The following is a 22,089-nucleotide window of genomic DNA, read 5'->3' as shown; positions in this document are numbered from 1 at the left end:
GGGACAGGACAGAGCTGTGAGTTCAGGGGTTCGAAATTTGCAACATTTACTATATACAAAGAAAGTTTCGCTCATTAATGAATATGAGAATGATGCAAAATGAGTAACGGCAAGCAAAAATGTATCTATTCTTAAAAGCTTCCACTTGGCAGCAGTTAGATCTCAGAAAGACTTTTAAATAAAAACAGAAACGACCACCCACAAGAAACTGAGTCATGCCTGCCCCTTGGGGCTCACTCCGAAAGATATACGACTACTATTTCCGCTAGTGCTTAAGATACGCATCCACACTCATTAAATTTTACAAGAATGGCTTGAGAAGTTTACGTAGAACTGGCGCAAAATAGAAATTGCATGCTAATATCAAAATACCACACCTCTCCTTATCATGCCCCCCGTCCGCCCCTTCAGACGACACGACATCCACGTAGTAAAAGCTAGCGTAAACGTAGCGTATTGCAGCCCTCACAATTCCCATTCAGCTCATCCAATATTTGTTTATGACCGGGGGTTGAATAAACACTTGGTACGTTAGCTTGAGAAGTCATTTAAGGTTGGAGCTGATATGCCGACAGGCTTTCAAATAAATTGAATTGGATGTGTCACGGGTGTCGCAACTCAGCCGCACTCATATATTCACCGGGAAATTGACTCAATTACCTATGAAAGCTTATTTTTTGCCATAAGGAGTTAATATACCTGGGTTACATTAACGTGTGTGAGGGTGAGTGAATGCCGCTCCATATGGGACTCGTAAATGGCACATCTTCTTTTTCTTGTGCAATAATACTTACTTATCATCGTCTTGGCGTGATGACAAAGTGCCACTCAAGTGTACATAAGATGGTGTAAGAGTGTGGAGAGAGGGATGGGAATTTTTCAACGGAAATGGGTTCACTTGCGTATAAAAAACGAAGAATGAATGAAAATGTAAACATCATTCTGGTTGTAAGAAGACAAGACGTCGTGGGCATGTCCTTGTCTGCGTCTGTGGTTGAAATCTGCAATTTTTTTTTGCGAAACTTTTGCAGAAATGAACAGCAGCATATACTTCTTTGAGCCTTTGACACCTTAGACAGATCAAAATCTTTAAAAGTTTTTTTCCTATGGAAGGATCCTCCCCTACACCCTTATTTACTCTTGGGGTCTTTTGCTCTGACTACCATCCCATATTCGATGGAATCTTTGCAAGCAAAGATTGTTCTTTGGCGATTGCTAATTGAAGTATATTTCGCGTAAAGCCTTCAGGAAGTCTACAAACCAGGAAGAGGAGTTCAATTTCGAAGTTCTTTGGCCCTGAGTAAAGAGATCGTATCAAGTCTGAAAACGGAAACTCGGCGCTTCAGGCATGGAAGATTTTCAGATTGTCTTTTATTAAAAAGGTTGGATGAATATCCCATTTGCATTTCTATCTAGGATCCGGTTAAGTCGGCAAAAGAAAGGTAGCGTCTGATGGGCTACTTTCGCTTGGGTGAAACCGTAAAAAGAGCCATGGATAAACAAAAAGTTGATCCGGTGGAATATCAAGTGAATGCCGATTCTCAATCCTTAAACAAAAAAGGAAAAATTGCTGTGATAAGCTTTTGAGTCGTTCGTCACCCGTATTGAATCGTTCCGACCCTTGCAATGACTTATCCTCTCCCCTAGGGCTCCGCTGCTGAGAATAGCAAGTTTATGCTGAGGATGCAATTCCAGGCTAGCAAGGCACTCAGTTATAGTAAAAGGGTGTTGATACTCCCATCATTCACCACACGTTGCCTAAGGACGATAAGGTGCACTGAACTCCTTATCGGGAGATCTTGTTATTCACCCCTTGTGTGATAGCATGTCAATCACACCCACACACCAACGTTCGCGGTTCGCTGAAATGCATTTCAGTTCCCCCAGGACTTCCCAAGACGCACGCACTCCGACCCTACTGCCCTGAGCCAAATGCTCTTGGGGCTTTCCACTCGTCGACTAACTTGGGTGGATGGGTCCCACTGCATGGCGCGAGCTACCTACTGCCAATTCAATCACATTGCCCACAGGTGACAGGCCTGTGAGCCGTCCAAGCTCTTTGCTTGAAATAATATCAGGCCAGCGTGGCGTATCAGCGGAATTTTTGGAGTAACAGTGGTGGCCACTTTCTAGGTGCTACTCCCATATAGCAGTACAGAAAGAATACTACCACGGAACAGTTTCAACTTGATCTTGGTGTTGAAATAACTTAATTTCCAGTTATTAGACAAGGCAGAGAATGCGGATCTAGTGCTAGTTAACAGCCATTTGGCTAAAGTCCATGACCCGGTGCGAGACAAAACAGATGTCATCAGTGTCTCAGGAAAGATGTTATAGTCCTTTCAATCCCTTCACGTCCCCCGGACAAACCAGCATGAAAAACGTCACCGATAACAAGAAAAAATAATATCGATGGCAAGATGCAACCCTGATGGACTCCGCTTTGGACCTCAAGTTCATCTCGAACTTTGCCTTAATGCGCCATCATATGTCACTCTGATAATAGCAATTATTTTCTCCAGAATGTCCTACTGCGTAGAGTACGCAAGATGGACTTACCATTCATGCTGTCGAAAGCTTTCTCAAAATCTATCAAAAGTAGGTGAAGCAAAGTTCTAAACTTCCTGGGATTTCTCACGACATCGGGTCGGATCTCGTCATGTCCGCCATCAATCACTGCGAGCAGCAAAGTCTTCAGCTCCTTCCGTTCATCGAGCCGCTTCCATGACTCCATAACCAGACTGGCTGACGACATGCATAGCACCCGAGAAAAGAGCATTTCTCATAGCGGCCCAATGCTTTTCGATATTCCCAGGTGTGTTATTCAGTGCCGCCCGCTCAGTGGGTTAAGCAAGTGGTCGACATTGAACATGGGGTGTGGCATTTCTCCAATTCTGTGAGAAGTGGCGGACGAAGCATCTCTACCATCTAATCATCATCATCATCAACGGCGGAACAACCGGTATCCGCTCTAGGCCTAAATCTACCGCTGTTCGCAAAATGATCATTCTGATTGCTCGTGCGCTGTCAATCAATTGAAACACAACTGACCTAATGGCAAGCTCTGTGCCCGAGCAATGTGCTAATAATGGCGAGGCAGCGGAAGCTGCAAAAATCCACAAACCTCTAACCATTGTTGTTAAGGTCGCCAAGACATGCATAGCACTGTACAATTCTAATACTCTTTAACCAGGATCAGTATTTTGCAGTCATAATCCTGCCAGAAACCGGCTCCCAGTTCAAGAGAACGCACCTTGGGGAAACCATCAGAAACAACGCAATACAAGAATGATATCTGCTACCACTTGGTCTTCCAGAGTACAAAAGCGCATTGCGATTAATGTGGTAAAATGAGAGTCCGAAAAATAAAAAAATCAGTCCGATTCACCCAGAAACCTTCCATCGTCCAGAAAAAAATGTGCCTCAAGCATGACCGTCATCCTATCCTCAATCATTAACCATTGCCTCCACAACGCCTACTTTCCTGCTCATTGGAAAAGTGCTCGCATTGTCCCGACTCCCTGAGAAAACGAAAATCCCCTTGATCTTGATATCAAGAGGCCATCTGGATCCTGTCTCCCTCCGTCAAAATCTCGAAGCGGAATATAGAAACTCACATAGATTAATACTCTGATGCCAACAACTCAATCCTCGACTTCTAATTCGACAACCGACCCAAACACTCAAGTCAGCATGCCCTCCTTATACTGAAATCGGTCGTTCGGGACTTAACTAGAAAACCACTACAATCTCTTCCTGATCTGAAGAAGACTTTCGACTCCGTATGTCATCACGGGCTCGCTTTTAAGCTTTCCATCCGCACCTCTGCAAACTAAACCTTACCGTTCTAGATGGACGGAAATTCCAAGCTCACATACAGTCACACCTCTCAGAACCTTATTCATGTCCTGCTGGGATCCCACAGGGATCAGTCCTTTCTACCACCCCCTGATTCTCCATACATTCACAAAAATCATTCAAGCGGGAAGCTCGTTTGAATTCTTATTTAGACGAGCTTCACAAATACTTCTCCAAATGGGAACTATCCTTCAACCCCCAGAAATGTTTCATGGAAACATCCACGTGACGCACAAATGCAGCCGGACATCTTTACCCTGCTCCTAAAAATCTGGAGCACTCCCATCCCAATTGGTAAAGAAGTCACCTATCAAGGAGTGATCATGAATTCCCATCTGTCCCCCGTACCACGGCGTTTCCCGATCCCTATGTCCTATCATCAAATACAACATACGCCCCGTCCTCATTTTTGGCTTTATTTTCGAGTCCGACTCTTCCCCAACAGAAAATGAGCGACTACGGTGCCACGAGCGCGAAGTTCTCCGTCACTATTCTAACACCTTCAGAAACGAAGACCGCTCCAAATACATCTCCAAGCAGATCCTGTACAACTCCTGTCAAACTCCCCACAACAACGCCGTCCTAACCCATCAGGCCCTCAACTTCCTCACCAAGTGCTAATCGCATCACAAAGCACACACTTTACCCAAGCCATGCAGATCGAGATCGTTGAGGAAAACTTTTTGTGAGCCCATCTGTTCCCTCAGTTGCTCCTTAGTTTCCAATCCCAAAACCGACTTTTTGATCCCCAAGAGAGAGTAGTCTTCTACACGGGTAACTACTCCCAATTTTGCAAACCCTCCCATCCTTAGCATCCATCCCTGCTTCCAATCCCAAAACCCACCCACCTTAAGCCCAAACTCACAGGCCACATTCTCTTTGATCAGGACCAATTTATGCGGGTATAGTAGTCAACATTGAGCGATTTGCTCCCTGCGAGGAAATTGTATCTGCGGAGCATAATACCCAAACAATTATTGTACCAATATTTCCAGCAAGGGATCAGAAGATGGGTCGATCAGGTCGATAAGCAAATGATGAAACACGGCACTCTATCGGTAGAAAGGCAGGATGTTGAAAGGCTTTTATATGAGTTATGATGAGCGATAATCTTTTAAACTTTAACGCTCATCCGGACAATCTACCGTGAAGGTCTCACAGGTTCATTAACCATTTGACTGAAGTACGTAGTTCCGCTCCGATCCTGAGTAGACTTCTTGGAGATATACGCTATAGAAATCTCCCTTCAGTATCGCACTTAGGCTATGTTGGCCTACGTCACAATGTATTGCAAAAGGTTTAGAGAAGTCAGGAGTCTGCAAGTCGCGACGCAAAGCATCGAAGGCCAGAAAATCTTCAAATCAGCGGAATTTACTCCTCTTCTAAAGCATGTCTGTCAACGTACAGTCAGCGAAGCATAACTCGGCAAAAATGGCTCATACCTCACACAGACTCCTAGGATTCGCCGCAATTGCTTCACGTTTTCGGGCGCGAAAAATCATAGTTGCCCCGCACTTTGTTTTCCCATTACCAATTATGTGCCCCCAAGAATTGAATTCCCCCCATTGCAAATTCGGTCTTCCAGATGTTCAGCCTTAGACCAGTGCGTGTCAAACAGAGAACCATTTCGTTGATTTCAGGATAAGGAGCAGGTCATCGAAGTACACAAATACTTGATGACGCAAGTGGGTGAATATGACTTTAGCCATCCGCGGCTGCATGGTCACGTATTGGTAGAGCGGCCGCCCTGAGACTGTGAAAGCGATCTTAGACACGTCATCCAGTGAAATTTGCAAAAACGAGTCTTTCAGGCTTAAGCTGGTAATAAATTTACTACTGCAAGGATAAGTATCCTTTCCAAAGCACTTAACTAGATTTCACCGCAAGTGTGTCTATCAGAGGCAATATACTTTGCAACTTCTCGATTGCTTCCAAGGTACTTTTCAGTTTTTTAATTGTTTACTCAGCTACTCTGAAGATTCTTTTTCTACACGGCTGATACCAGTAGAGTCTCACTTCCCACGGCATCAGAACTGAAATCGTCTGTTCTTTCGAAATTATAGGTAGAAGTCGGGGTTGCTAAAACTGAGTTGGTCAAAATTAAATCCGAAGAGACAGAGGAATGCAGTAGTCATAGTTAGTTCCACTTTTCTTCGTGGATGTTGGAGTCGAACACGGACGGAATGGAAGAGCATTGTCCCTCCCCCAGAGTTTGCCTCATCACTACTTTCAATCCAGACAGGAAGCATGTCTCCAGCTCGTCATATTATGGAATAGGTGAGGTAAGCACGACTCGCACACCTTCTTCGCCAGCAAACAGAGAAGCCAGTACAGAGGAGTCAATGGTTATGTGATAGGAGGACTACCCTTCTTCACGTTTAAAGTGTCTCCCTTTGGGTTTACCCCTTGTAAGTCATGACGGATCCCCTGCTCCAGCCCTTCTATCCTCAACCATGTCTGCATGGGTTTATTGTGCGAAGCATATAGAGTGGAAGCCAATAAATTTGTCTGAACTGTCAAAGAATGATATAAGGCAAGGGACCTGGAATACACAAGGCAGGGGCAGCGCTTATCAGCAGGGGGAGGGAGAAAGAATTCCCACAAAGTCGAAGTAGGAGAACGATTGGTCTCGTGAAGGCCCTCAATAAAAAATTTTGAAGTAGAAATACATGAAAAGCTGGCTTTCGAAAGCCACCTTATGGCGGTGACTATCAGACATCAAGACAAGTACTGGTGAAACAAAGTAATGAATAGCCCTATCTAAGGTGGCCACGTCGATAATGTTGTACGTAATACCTGTTTGAGAGGCTGTCACACTGAAAACTATTGGCAACGGTATACCAACGAAAAGCCCTGAGAATTGTAAGACAACGTCGGAAAGCGCAGTTTGCGCTATAACAGGAGTGATATCAACTGACATTCCCTCGGTACAGAGCCAGACTACAGGATCAATGATTTTACGAGAAAAGTCGTCTATTCAAGTGCTCCGTTATCTTGGCGATCTGTTAAAGGAAATAGGGTTCAATGAAGAAAGGAAGTTTGAGACAGCGAAAGATGGAATTCCAGTTGATGCGCAGTCGTGATTATTATTCTTCTTCTTCTATTAGCTACAATCCGATGTCCTTGGTCGAACGAAATCATCGTTTCCACGAAGTTTCTAAAACGATAACACGTTGACTCAGGGCGGCGTTCGGAGGTATTTACTGGCATAAATGGCGCTCCAATTACTGACGGCAAGCATAATATTATACCAATTGCCGACTTAGAAAGTAGATGTCCCTCAAGCGTTGTTTTAGATGTATGGAATTTAGTTACTGATTTCAACAGATCAACAAAGTACAGAACATATGGAAGAGATCGTACTCTGAAGAGCATATCGGCTGCCAAATACTTATGAGTGTTCAGTGAGGTCAAAGTTAAGAATGAGGTTAACACAACTTGAACCATTGCGAGGCAGTGCATGACCTACTCTCACTGGGCGGATGCGACCTATTCAAGAAATTATTAACTTCTCGGAAGCCGAATTCATCAGGGGAAAAATAGCTAGCGTTTTTGTCATTATCTTAGGAATGCCAGAAATTGAAACCTCACCTCCTTTTCACGATTTAGGCTGCCCTGGATTAAGACAGTCGAGTTACTAGCCTGAATTCATTCGCTGCTGCTTAACGTACGGAAAATGTACCCACTTTCTTTCGAGTAGACTCGGGACCAATAGGCGATCTAACGCACGTCAGTAGCACATGAGCGAAGAGCATGGTCCCATGGGTTAATGAGCACTATACTCATAGCGACCACGGCCAGGCAATTGTTCTCTAGACTGAGAATGGACCATTCATCAGGGGCGCTTTTTCTAGGCGGGTTCGCTGAAATTTTGAGTTGATCCGTGAAGGCAACGGAACGGCAATGCAACGGGGATGTGCTCGTAGAAATGCTATTAGAAGCTGACCTCAAAAACGCAGTTGCTGAAAAGGTAGCAGCTTCTATACCGATACTAGTTCTTTCTAAAATAAGGTCAAACAATTGGTGGAACGATAACAACGCGGAGTCACAAGCTTTATGCTTTCGAGCAACAAGACTCTGTCAACAAACCAGTGGGATTTTGAGGTAGATGGTAAAAGGCACACAGTCTTATTCTGCATATATTGACCGTGCTCTACTCCCCTCCGATTTTTGTAGGTCTTACCACTTATCGCTTCATGTAGAAAAAGATTCTTACTAATATTTTACAAGAAAAAGCATAATGAGTCCTTTCAATCTACGAGTAATTTGCATAAGGTCTTGGCAGGACATAAGCATACATGAAACTTTTCAAAATTCAAGAAGGTGAATTTAGTAATAGCTCCGTCGTTCTCTAAAAATGAAATGCTCTATTTCGAATTGAATACGTAATGAACTCCCTAATTTTGATCCCTCGAAAATAGCATATTCAACGTGCTCATATAAATCACATACTATAACCCCGACATTAACTTTTTTCGGTGGTTATTGAAACCTTCATATCACGATATCTCCTTCAGAAAAAGTATGGATCCGTGACTAAGCATATGTGCTCATTTCTACTATTAACATGTGGATGACAAAGACATAATTGCCAAGAAGTGCGAGAACTATTTTAGGTCGAAGTGTGACCTGAAATTATGGTTTATGCGAATATGAATTAGGCACGACAACAATATTTATATATAGTACACGCGTGCCAAATTCATCAACAATAACAGTTGCTTCGGAGGTGGCCTTAAGTAGCTAGAAAAATAGGACGCGTGTATTGAATGGAAGCAAAATTTAGAGCAGAAACGAAAAGGTTGATTTGAGGTTGATTTTTGTTCTTCTTTTTCTCCAAGGAAAGAGTGTTTTCACTAGGTAAGACATTTACTTCTTTACTCAAAGGACAAGCATACATTCGAAAACGGTACGAATAACATCCTGAACTCAACGAGATGCTTAAACATACTGTAAGTTCGATCAGGCTTATGGACCTTAGAAAAGATTGCACCACCAAGCACTACAATTAAGCTTACTCTACAAAGTCCTTATAGGACCCTTTCTTTTATGTGGAGTTGCTAAATCTCCCATCAGTTGCGTACTACGCGCGCACGTTGAAGGAACCAAGAAGTCAGCAAACCCCGCAGAGACAAAAGGGCTCAACTTGCGAAGACCACGTGAGGAGGACGACTAAAGCAGCCAGCGAAACTTACGTAACCGCGATACCGTGAAAAAAAGCGGATCTCTCAAGAAGGATGTGAAAACCTAGAAAAAGGTGACACCTTGAAAAAGAAAAAAATTATCACCCCTCCAAAGAAGGTAGGTCATATGCTGACATGGAGGCAGACCCTGAACTCACCAATTTGGAAAATAATGTTAGCCGCATTAGACCCTCCCAAGGAGACCTTACGTTAGAACTCAATAAATCCAAACGCGAGCAAATTTTTGAGACGAATTAAAAAGTCTTTAGAACAGGAAGTCGATATAAAGGTTAGCAGGCCCGAGATAATTAAAAAAAAATCTGTAAGATGTATAGATGAGATGACTCTAGTCTACAAGGAGGCCCTTCCAACTCAAGACGACGAATCGCACTGGTCAAACGAAACCAACAAAAACAGGAGACTTTGACACCGTCATATTTAGAGTCGAAAATCACAACCGATTACAGCTATGACGATCAAATCTGCTCAGGGTTGTGAGTAGCCAACACAGCCCATTTCAGTTTACAAAGACGCCATAGGGTCAAAGCTCTTACTGTACAAAACAATGATCTTGCAGTTTTCATGTATTCCTCGAAAATCTGGGTTCTTAGCAAAAAAAAACTGCGTTCGAGAAAAGAATCCTTCGAAGAATGTTTGGCACCCTACATGAGGATGGACGATTCCGTAGCCTATATAACTATGGTAGAAAAGGAAGGCGAGGCAGACCTTGCCTGAGATGGAGTGATGGTGTAGGTCAGGACGCCAGACAGCTTTTAGGGATATCAAATTGATGGACCTCGACGCAAAACTGGGGTGTCTGGGGTTCCTTACTAAGCCAGGCCTAGATTGGATCCCGGTTGTTGCGCCGTTGATGATGATGATCCACCGCTACACTTTCTGAGTACGAGCACACACTCATCACTCTGGTTCTGGACGCGAGAGGACGTTGACCAAAAATCATAGCAGGGGATTTTAAGGCGTAGTCCCCTCAATCCGGCTGGACAGCGAATATGAGAGGGCGGGTTCTGCTCAAAGCGTTTGCGGAGCCGGTGAACGGCGAAAGATTTTGAGGGGGACATGTTTTCTGTGCGTTAAAGCCAGAAATATACCTGAATGATATGGCCAAAAGAAAAGCCATCCAGATTATTATTATATTATTATATTATGCCCAGAATACAACTGGTCCTTACTAGGCAACCCAACTTTTGGAGGAACAACGAAATCGAGAGAAACCAGATAAGAGACACACAGACAGTTGGGGGTGGTTTAAAACAGACGATTTGAAGGAGCCAAAAAAATGTTTCAAACAGTTGTCCGGCCATGCCGACATAAACCCTGGGGTGGAGCCCATAGGGTGGTAATGTAAAGCCTACGAACATCACTTCAGGTGACTTGCGTGCACCTCCTGAAAGGGAGTCTGGCCGCTCTGTTTCCTCACCATTCCAGCTCAAAGGATAATATCTCCAGCAACTGAGAAAGAGCTACAGGAAATATGTGTCCGGATCCGTGACAACAAAGCCCCAGGCTTAGATCATATGCCTAATAGACTTTTGAAACTGGCAGTGAGAATTAGGCGCGACATTTCGCTAACACCTTCGAGGCGTGCCTCATTGGAGAAAGTAAAAGTTCATCTTTCCTCTCAAACACAATCAGGAGATCCAGCTTTATATCACCCGATTTGTCTGTTAGACATAATAATGGGGAAGATGATGGAGAGAGTCATTTACAACAGACTGGTACCCATCGTCAAAATTAACAATGTCGAAAATGACCTTTCAGAGAGGGTTGCCAAGTATAAGACGAATACAGGCCCCAAAAAGTATATCATATAGTGAGGGTACAGTAGGGCTTTATACTGGGATCCTCGTGTCATGTATAATGGAGTGCTTATTCTTTCCGTCCCAGAAGTGGCTACGATTGCCGGCTCGCTGACCTCGCTGTAGTTATTACAGCAAAATACCCAAAGGATATTGAGTTCTACGCAACCTTGCCATTGAGATTATTAAAGTCTTGACTGGAAATAGTCCGGCTGATCCTGGTGAGAAAACGGAGCGGTCTTAATAGTGAGGCATAGAAAGAAGAACATTGTGAAAGTAGAAAACGGTAAAGATATGGTCGTTGTCGAAATCGACTATCAAGTACCTGGGGGTGATGATTGATGATAAACCTGACCTTAGGGGAATACCTAAAGGATGTATGTCAGAAGGCGAATAGCAAATGTTGTTGAATGTTGGCGGACTGAATCAATGTCGTAGATTGCTTCTAGCTAGAGGGATGTGATCCGTTCTGTTCTACGCTTCACGTTCGTAGGACGGAAGCCGGTGAATTCACTTTCCCATTGGTATGACTGTTGAAATTGCACTCACTCTGTAAATTTTGCAATGGAGAGGAGAAGTCTGAACTAAATGTTGGGTAGGAGCGTGACCGCGGAGAATATTGTTGCAGCGATGCTGAGGTCGAAGGAGAACTGGGTTATGGATTTTTCTGCAAACCCACCTCGTGAAGTAATGCCTAAATGGTGGTCCCGTGAGGCCGGGACTGGAAGAACAAAGGGTGGTTTTTAATGGATGCGAATCAAACTTGCGCCGCTTTGACCCCGACGTACGGACGGGCGTGTCTTTCCCAGATTGTCATTGGCAACACTATGGGAGCCAACGTATCGCTTCAATACGATTCCCATCCCTACTTTGCTGTTAAAATCAATCCCAGAATGATTTGGATATCATACCTGGGGCAGGTTCCGAGGGTTCGCTTCAAACCCGATAACAGCCGGCTGACTTGGAAACGTACCCCTGTATCACCGATATAATATATAGTGTGGTGCCTCTTCTCCAAGAAGGGTATCGGCTAACTGCTCAACGGTTCCTATTTGTTTTGTTGCCAGATCCAGTTCGAGACTTCTTCCATGTCTCCCTAATATGTAGTTTGTGTAGGGTGATCACTCCTGTGCGTGTTGCGCCAGGCGTATTTACATTGACAGAATGCATCTCCGAACAAACAAACAGATTCTACTTTCCTTTTTGTCAATAATTTGAGATATGAGTGCTACTGAGGTTCTTTTCCAATGAAGAAATTCTTGTAAAAGTCCAATTTGTTGCACTCGATCTCTTTCAGCACCGTTACCCTCTCCATTCTATGGTCCTGTGATGATTGATATGTGTTTTTCTGCTTTGTTTTATTAGCTCAGCTTCTGTTAAATGCTCCTTGACCCGAGTCTTAACTAGTCGTTTGGTTTGCGCTACGTATGTAAAAGGGCAATTTTCACAAGACATCTTGTAGATGCGCGGAAAAGGTACTGAAGGCATAGCTAAGAATTCTTAACCCGGGCCTCCCGAGAATTAGGTATCAACCAAAAATTTACAAACAAGGCAGATACGAACTCTCCAACTTAGAACATAGCCAAATGGGTGATATGTGAAATGCAGAAAATTGATAGTATTTACAACACCACAACAGTAAGAAACACACCAGAAGTCGTAGAGAGATTGAAGGAGTGTCGTGTAGAGGACGACGAAACCTTGGTCTCATACGATGTAAAGGCACTATTGCCGAGTATTCCGGCGAAACAAGCCCTACAAAAGCTGGAAGAAGGGATCGAACAACACGATAGTACTCTGGAGGGTAAAAAAAGGCAAACATTCTATATCAAACTAGCAGTGACATGTTTGTCAGAAAATTTTTTTACTTTTCGGGATAAATTCTATAAGACGACCAAAGGGACAGCGATGGTAAGGGGTTATCCCGACTATTAAGTGAAATTTTCATGGCAGGCCTAGAAAAGAAAATGGAACGACAGATGACCAAACCTAGAGTTTGGTTACGCCATGTAGATGACATTCTGGCCATTGCAAAAGGGGGGATAAGCAAGATTTGTTCGACCAAATCAATAAGTGACACCCTAATATAAAGTTCACGATGGAAGAGGAATCAAACGGTGGCATCCCCTTCCTCGACATCAAAGTACTAAAGAAGAATGACGGCCTCGAATTGGATATATATAGGAACCCATCGACTACACAACGTACCATTGTCAGGACGTCTAACCACTCACATCACCATAAAGTGGCCGCCTACCGATCCATGGTCCACAGACTTTTGTCTATACCACTTACTAAAAAAAGGTTCGAAAAAGAGAAGGTATAGATCATGGATATAGGTACAAACAATGGATTTCGGCCAACTCTAATCCAGAGCTTAATTGGAAAGATACGAAGTACGAAGGAACGAAATCGCCTGACAACTTTGTTTGAACAAGAGAGGATGAAGATGAAGATACTCAAAAGAAATGTTCCCAGCTTTGCGACGAATCTTGGCCAAAGAAGGCAGCGAAGCCGTAGGATCAAGCAGGATTCACACGCTCAAAACGCAATTAGGCAATGCAAAAGACCCGAAGAAGGAAAAGGAAAAAAGCGCATCTAAAGTCGTCTTGTGAAGATTGCCCTTGTACATACAGTATGTCAAGAAAATCTTTGCAAAGAAAAAACAGTTATATAGATTTCACTTCGATATGAAATAAAATGAATAAATGGTAAAATTCTTAAAGTTTAAAAAAGGGAAATTGTTGGTTAGTTTGGCAATCACCTACTTACACAATAAACACATATACTTCATTTCAAAAGGCAATGTAAATACGCCAAAAGTAATCGTGATCACATTTTCTACTGTCAAAAAATTCTTTGCAAAACACACTGTAATACGTACACGCATGCATATAGCGACAGAATTCTCTAGAATTCTAGATGGTACTATTCGGTATCGCATTGATATGTTTATGTTGCTGCATTCAAAGTGAAATCCGTTTGCAATCGGTTGGATTTTGTTTGATTGTTCATTGAAAATTTTTTAAAGTCAAAATGCCTGGAAGCAGAACACTCGACAATATTATTCAGTTAGTGTATTTTCATTATTGTAAAGGAAAAACTGCAAAGGAGCTTGCGGAAATGTTTTCAGTTAAATTGAGAACCGTTTACAATATAATAAATCGCGCTGAAAAAGAAGATAGGATACATTTACGTTGCTCACAAGGAAGGCCGAATAAGCTTACTCCTAGAGAGGTAAGAAACATCATAAGAAAAATCGATGAAAATCCTTACACTTCCACAAGATCGTTGGCTGTTGAACTAGAAAAGGATTGTGGAGTTCAAATCTCACATGAAACAGTGAGAAAAGTACTCTTAGAACATAAATATTCTTCGAGAGTAGCCAGGAAAAAACCGCTGTTATCAACATTTAATATAAATAAAAGATTTTCATTTGCAAAAGAGCATGTTTTATACCCCATCGAATACTGGGATGACGTTATTTTTTGCGATGAGACTAAAATTATGCTCTATTACAATGAGGGCCCAAATAGAGTCTGGAGGAAGCCTCTTGAAGCTTTATGTTATAAAAATATTATACCAACAGTAAAATTCGGGAAATTGTCGGTCACGGTTTGGGGATACATTTCATGAAAAGGAGTAGGCATATTAAGATTTATTGACGAAACAATGGATAAAGAGTATTATTTAGATATTCTGAAAACAGAATTGGTTCAAAGTGCCACAAAATTTGGTTTTATCGATCCTAGTAATCGTAATAAATTAAATTTCAAACTATACCAAGACAACGACCCTAAACATAAGTCGTATTTGTGTAGATCTTGGGCGCTTTATAATTGTGCGAAAGTTATCGATACACCAGCATACAGCCCGGACTTGAACCCAATCGAAAATTTGTGGGCTCATCTTAAAAAAAGAGTTGCAAGGAGAAGTCCGAAGTCAAAAGAGCAGTTAAAAGCCTTTATTCAGGAGGAATGGGAAAATATACCAAACGAATACGATGTCAAAAAATTGATATCCTCTATGAAAAGGAGACTGCAGGCTGTGCTTGATGCTAAGGGTTTCCATATTAAATATTAAGAATGAAAAATATTAATTTAATTACTTTTTTTATTCACTTTTTTATTCAATAATGTATTTTGCAAAAAACTATTTGACATTGAAAGAAATGTAGTTTTTTATTTGTAACGCTTTCAATCTTTACTCTAAACAAGTTTTATGTTCTTTTATTTGTAAAGTATTAGCTAATATTCCAATAAAACATTACACTTTAAGAAATTACCAAAAAATGTATTATTTTGCTTTTTACCATCTGTCAAACAGAAATATTTCTAGTTATTTTCCGTTTGCAAAGAATTACTTGACATACTGTACGTAGGGCAAAACAAACTAGTCAACACTCAGGTCAAAGAACATTTAAAAGAAGCTGAGCTAAAACGGGGCAGAAAAACACATATCAATTCTGCCGTCGTCCGGTATATTGTAGAACATGACCATAGAATGCAGAGGGTAACGGTGCTAAACAAGGTCAAGCGCAACAAATTGAACCCTTAAGAGAACTTCTTCATTGAAAAAGAACCTCAGGAGCACCGGTCGTATACAGATATGGGTAACGTGCATCCATATCTCGAATCATTGACAAAAAGGAAAGCAGAATCTGTTTGTTTGTTCGGACTTGAATTCTGTCAATGTAAATACGCCGGGCGCAACACGCGATACCACGGTGATCACCCCTTTCCAACCCCTGAGCGCAAAAAAGTACAATCTCACAACTTCCATTATTTCCAAACCCCCGACAATTTTCCTAACAGCCCTTAATTCAAGTTCTCCAATTTATCAATTTTTCCTAGCATGAATTCTATCTTTTCCTGAATCTTTCACGGCAAATTAATTTCTTAAAATCCAAGGAACAAAAACAATACAAAACAATGTTACGTTACCGCAAAATCAATTCATATAAATCATATTCAAATAAACGATTAATCATACATTTCATTCCACTGAAACAAGAACAACAGAAAGATACTCCTTCAGCCAATAAATCAGCTGTTCTACAATAAACAGATACAACATTAGTATTCAGTTTAGGTTTCATCATATCCACCCCTCGGAATATAAACGAAATTCACATAAAATGTGTATTTTCTTTCCTTTTCCCGAAAAAAAAATAAAACACATAAAAAAACAAAGTCGGGAAAAACTCCCTTTTTGAAAACAAAACCAGAAACGGAAATCGTGGCGAATGGAAATTAGAATTCCAGTTTTCACGTTTTATTGACAATTTTTATGAAAGCGTACCCAGTAACTGGGTTGGTTGGTTTGTATCTTGTGTTTACAACTAAAGCAAAGTATGGGGTGCTGCGGGCCAGCGTGAAAGATACTTTATGAGCTTTTATTAGCCGTTATATGATCTATTAACATTATTCTGTGAGTTATAAAAGTGGATGTTTAATGGAAAGCTGTTTAAGGAACCTCCTTCGTTTCGGAAGATACGAGCATGTAGCAGTATAGAGTTTCACACTGTCAGAGATGTCAGAGAGTTATTCAAAATTGTGATTCTTTGGAAAAAGATATTTTAAAGATGACAAAGCTTTCAATTCATACATTACGGATATCTGTTTATAAATTTGCTAGTTCCTAAAAGTTTAATGTTGACACTTCAAGATACTCGACAAAGGTGGCTCGGAAACGGAGTAAAAAGAAGAAGTCAAAGTCAATATGCACAGCGAAACGGATGGAAACAACCATGTATGACAACTCTGCTCCCAAACGAAAGTTCTGTCATCCATAAGCCAGAGTGGGCCACCAACCTGCACCTAGCTGAGCCCAACTTTGACATAAAGGCAGGGATCGATATGATCCAGGGAGCGGAAGTCTTCGAAAAAATAATTGGACCAGGTATGAAAAGCGGCCAGCCGTTTCTAGCTCAAGAGATAAAACTGGGCTGGATAGTGTCAGACAAGGTTCCGCTTCGCAACACTAGGGTTAACGCTTTCATATCCAATAACTCCATGGCACATTTCCAAAAGGCACTCCAATGTTTCTTCGACTCTGATGACATGACCGAAAACATCCCTTCAAATGATGAATATGAAATTAGTTACCAGAGTTCGGTAATCCGCGATGAAGACGGTAGATTTGTGGGAACCCTTCCATTTAAGGACGATTCTAAAATCGCGCCTCTGGGAAATTCCAGAAGCAAAGCGTTCGCTTGCTTTAAGCAATTGGAAAGCCCCTTGTTCGGGATCCGGATCTTCGGCGTTCCTACCACGAGGCAAGAATATATCGTTCTGCGCCACATGCGGCAAATACTCCCATATATTGGAGAAGATAAAGGTGTGTACTATCTTTCTCACCACCTTGTTATAAAGTTAGAGAGCTCCACCAAAAAGGTTCGACCAGTATTCAACGCTTCTTCAGTAACAACAACAGGGATCAACTTGATAAGTTGCATTCCGGACCTAAACTGCAAGATGACTTGCCAAAGATCTAAGTAAAAGCATGAATTCGTGATCTCGTCTAATATTAAAAGATGCCCAATAAATGGTTAGGATGCAACCTTGCCATCAGGATTTTCAACGGGTGCTATACAGGCCATCGAAGGATATGCCAATCCAGGAGTATGTACTCATAACCGTTTGTTTCATTTGGAGAAGTCCGTGTTACTTTCCTGTCCATCAGAACGACATCATCGTGGATGAGAAAGCAAGGTTCCCACTTGCAGCAGTTAAGGACGGATGTGGTCCAGGCACTAGACAAGGAGCGAAAATTCTGATCAAACAAATGACGGGGATGTTGAGAACCGGAGGATTTAACCTACACAAGTGGAGATTAAATCATGCTAGCCTTTTAAACAAGGTTCCAAAGGGTTCTAAGGAAGTAGGATTGTACGAGTTTGTACAAGAGTCTACGATAGCCGCTCTTGGCTGTTATGGCACCCGCTGAAGGACAACTTTCGATTGAAAATAATTAAATATGACCCACTAAGAAAGCAAACAAAAAGATGCCTTCTATCAAGCATCGCCAGTATTTACGACCCAGTTCACTGCCTGGTGCCCATGACAATCACAAAGAAACTTTAGATGCAAAGAATTTGGCAGTCAAGGATTGGATGGAATGAAATCTCCTCTGAAGAAATCCTAACACAGTGAAAAAATTTCGAACATTTCCTGAAAAGCATTCGAATTCCTCGATGAATCCATTGTGCCAACGGAAATCTTTGCGAACTACATGGATTCTGCGATACCTCTGAATTGGCGTATGCCGTAGTAGTATGCAGTAAAACCATCAATACAAGTGGTGAAACGACAATATCACTACTCTGCGCCAAAACCAGGGTGAAACCACTGAAAGCTAAAATAACTTTGCTGAAACTAGAGTTGAACGGTGCCTTGTTGCTAGCAGAACTCACGCATCTCGTAACATCAACGATGAAATTGAACGAGTCCGGGAGATGCTGCTGGTCCGACTCCACGATCGTATTAGCATGAATAGAAAAGGAGCTATGGCAACTGAAAAATTACGCTTGAACCCGGGTTGAAAAAAATCGAAAGTTCAGTAAAGAATCCTGGATGGGGGGTCACATCAAATCAAAGGAAAATCCTGTCGACTGCGCTTCGAGAGGTATCACACCCTTTGAGTTATTGGAAGATCGGTGGCAAGGTGCGTCCTGGCTACTGGAAGGACGACACTCTGACTAAGCAGCTTGTTTTACTGGAATTACCGATGAAAGCCGTGTACTGCAACGATATTCAACGTTTTCAAAGCTAGTATGAGTCGTTGCCTACCTGTCCCATTTTTCTACTCGCTTGAAAGGAGCGACAAGCCGGCCGAATACGAACAAGCTAGACTCTGGGATCTACGGTTACTTCAGAAAGCGAAATTTGATAAAGAACGTCTGATCACGAAGAAGTTATTTAAAGTAAATCCATTTATTGACCAGGAAGGTATGCTTCTACCAAGAGACCATCATGTCACCAAGCTAAGTATACGGGAGCGATATCATAATACGATGCATGATAGCACCTCCACGGTTTAGAACTCCTTGAGGGGGCGGCATTGGATCATAAAGGACCAGAAGGTGATACATAATGAACTGGGTAGGTGCATTACCTGTGTCAAGCACAATATCCGGCGGAATCAACAATTAATGGGTGATTTCGCTGCCTTTCGAATCTCATCTAGTCCACCTTTTTTACACTGCGGCGTTAACTATGCGGGCCCTATCGAACAAGGATGTCGAAAGGACGATCTACAAGTACCTTGAAGGGGTATGTATGTGTCTCCGTGTGTATGGTCGGTTTGTTGCTAAATAAGGTCTATGCTCCGACATGTATAGCGATCGCGGATCCAACTTCGTCGGAGCTAAGCACCAAATGGATAGAGAGATGCAAGAGGCAATATTAATGGCATCAGAGAATATCGAAGCAGTAACAGCAAAAGAGGGCGTAACTTGGAAATGGATTCCGGTTGCTACCCCGAATTTTGGCGGCCTATGGAAAGCAGCCGTTAGATTAGAAAAGCGATAATTAAAATGTGTGTTTGACGAGACAAAGATCGTTCCTACTTTTGAGGAGTCTATGACAATTCTCTGCCAGATTGAGGCATGGTTAAATTCCAGACCGCTCCCTCCGTTATCAAATAATCTAGATGTTGAATGTTGAGGCTTTAACTCCTGCCCACTTTTTAATTCAACGCACACCCGGAAGCCGAACAATCGCACCGCGATCCCTATGAGTGCTGGCAACAGCTAAAAGCGCGTCACCAAACATTTTGGAAAAGGTGGTCACAAGAATATTTACATTATCTGCAGGTAAGGATCAAATGGAACAAGTTCGCACAAATGTGAAACCCGGCCAGTTGGTGATGGTGAGAGAAACCATGAAGTTGCTATGGGCCCGTATCTACGAGATCCACCTTGGAAGCGATGGAGTCGTCCGAGCACTGACAGTCCAGTGTCATGGTTGCCCGAAAAAGCAAGTGGTGAACCTCTGTCCCCTTCTGGTTGAAGTTCCGAACGAACCAAGCATTTCTCCTGAGTCAATACCGGCCAAACAAAAACGACTTGGTTTAACCCCGGCCCCGAACCCCGCGAAACGAAAAATACATTGCAATCTAGCGACACTTAATCCAAGCTATGGCACGGCCAAGCGTAAAAAAAAACCAAGGGTAGCTCCATGGGCAATGGCATAGAAACCTATTTTTTTTCTTAAAAAAATCGGATGGTCTCTGAATGGACTGTTGTAGCGACAATTTGGGGCTATTAATTCAGACACATTCTCCCAAGAGAAAGGCAATTTGTGACCTAGAACCCCGCTTGGAAGTAAATCAGTTCCGGTCCCGGAAAACAATCGATCTGATCTATAGAAGGGATGAATAACCGGGACAATAAATTCCTTCTCACCATATAAATCTCCCGGTTTAGACGAGTCAATACCATCCATGCTGCAGAAGCAGAAATATAGAGTTGTTCGGCCGCGGGTGGAAAGTAATCAGAGTTCCATTGTATCCGGGTACGTACCACAAAATTGGAGTCGCGTGTAGATACCTAGGAAGCTCCAACCAAAATAGGATTGGAGGATTATCTTACCCGATAATATTCAAATCTATGCTACAAATCTGGATAATCCAATGAGATCCGCAAGATAGGCATTTAACCACAGCCTTGAGCAGAGGGATGCGTTATAGCGCCGTTTTTTCTGCGATACTCTGATTAATAGTTCTTGATAAAACTCAAATAAAAGTGGATAGAGGCGGAATGAAGATGGTAGTGTAAGTCGACGGAAGTGTTGATATCGGTATCAGGAGCTATAAAACATTCAGTTATCAGCGTAATTTTGGAGGAAGCACTGTGTTATGATGATGACTTCTTACAGGATATGCCAATTGTAATGATTCCACAGGGAAATATTGACTCTAACTTAGGGAGGAAGGATGCTAACAGATCCTTTCTTTTTCCTTTGTCGGTACTTCAACTCCTCCGCCTTCTGCTGTCTTTTACATTCCAGGAGATCTTCCTTCGCCTTTTGACTGGCTTCCTTGCTGCTCGCGTGCTTCTTGAATAAGCAGAGCTTCTGCCGCTTCAGGCGTCACTTCTTGGTGGACGAGAAAACGTAGAACATACATCAGTGATTACTGGAAACGCCTGGTGTCAGGCTCAACACTCCTCAAGCGTGATCGCCTTACAATTAGTGAATCCTGGGACGAGATCGTTGGCTCTGAGGTCACCCTTTGATACATTCGAGATTGTCAAAGGTAGAGAAGCCGACGACTGATGAGGATGAAAAGAAGAAAGTCAAATACCAGACAATTCTTAATAAGCACAACAACAAACGCGTGGAGTATAGAAGAAATAGCTCAATGCAGCTAAGTATTACCACAATAATAATATTAGCAAAAGGAGGGAAGGCTGCTTAGTTACGAGAATTGGTAGCACAGGGACAAATTCAAAATAGTGAATAATGAATCTGTCAGTAAGTAGGAGATTTACTTGAAGACTGATTATGAAAATAGACAGTTGTGGCAGCCGAAATATCATACGCCAATCCGCAAACTATTGTATTCTAGAGCCATAGTAGATCCAATGTGAATAATGGTGGTGTCACTGCCTTGAATGATCAAAATTAATACACGATGTGATGTGATCAGAAGGCGGAATTGGCAGTGGTTAAGTCATTCATTAAGGTGGGGCGACAATTCTATTGCAGTGGATCTCACTCTTGCAAGATTAGACAGACAACTAGGCTGCCCCAAGAGCACTTGGCGCAGCACAGTAGAGGAAGAATGTGAGCGTCCTTACAAGTCGTGGAAGGGGTTGAAGCGTATTTCAGTGGACCGTGTAGCGTGGCGAACTATCAACTCAAAACTGACTGCGACCTTTTTCTAAAAGTGAAGTCAGACAAAATGCACTGGTTTCTTGATGTCATAAACTAAACAATGAATGCAATATTAATGCAGGGGTCCTTGGAGAACAGATGGTCAGAATTGTTTTGTCTAAAAAAATGAATTTTGACAATGACGTACTGGGAGTTCTACTGAAAAAGGGTCATCTCCTTGTTTAGATTACCTGAAATATCCTGATTTTCTCTTATAATGGCATCTAACTATCATATTTAGATTCCTAACCAAAACTTTGCTATCTGTAAACATACGATGACGTACTGTGTTGATTCGATACTTCTAGCAGAAAAAGGTAGACTGACCTACGGGTATCCTAGCTGTTCTTAGGC

At 42.2% G+C, this 22,089-nt stretch overlaps 1 protein-coding gene across 4 annotated transcripts in view; it reads right to left on the bottom strand.

The window, feature by feature from the left end:
- The window catches only part of LOC119651713 (protein sickie), a 467,977-nt gene that overhangs the window by 380,019 nt on the left and 65,869 nt on the right, over nt 1-22,089 (bottom strand). The window lies entirely within an intron of this gene.

Source organism: Hermetia illucens, chromosome 3 (genome assembly GCF_905115235.1).
Source record: "Hermetia illucens chromosome 3, iHerIll2.2.curated.20191125, whole genome shotgun sequence".
Taxonomy (NCBI): domain Eukaryota; kingdom Metazoa; phylum Arthropoda; class Insecta; order Diptera; family Stratiomyidae; genus Hermetia; species Hermetia illucens.
Note: the sequence above shows the minus strand (reverse complement) of the source record. Positions and strands in the feature narration are given on the sequence as shown.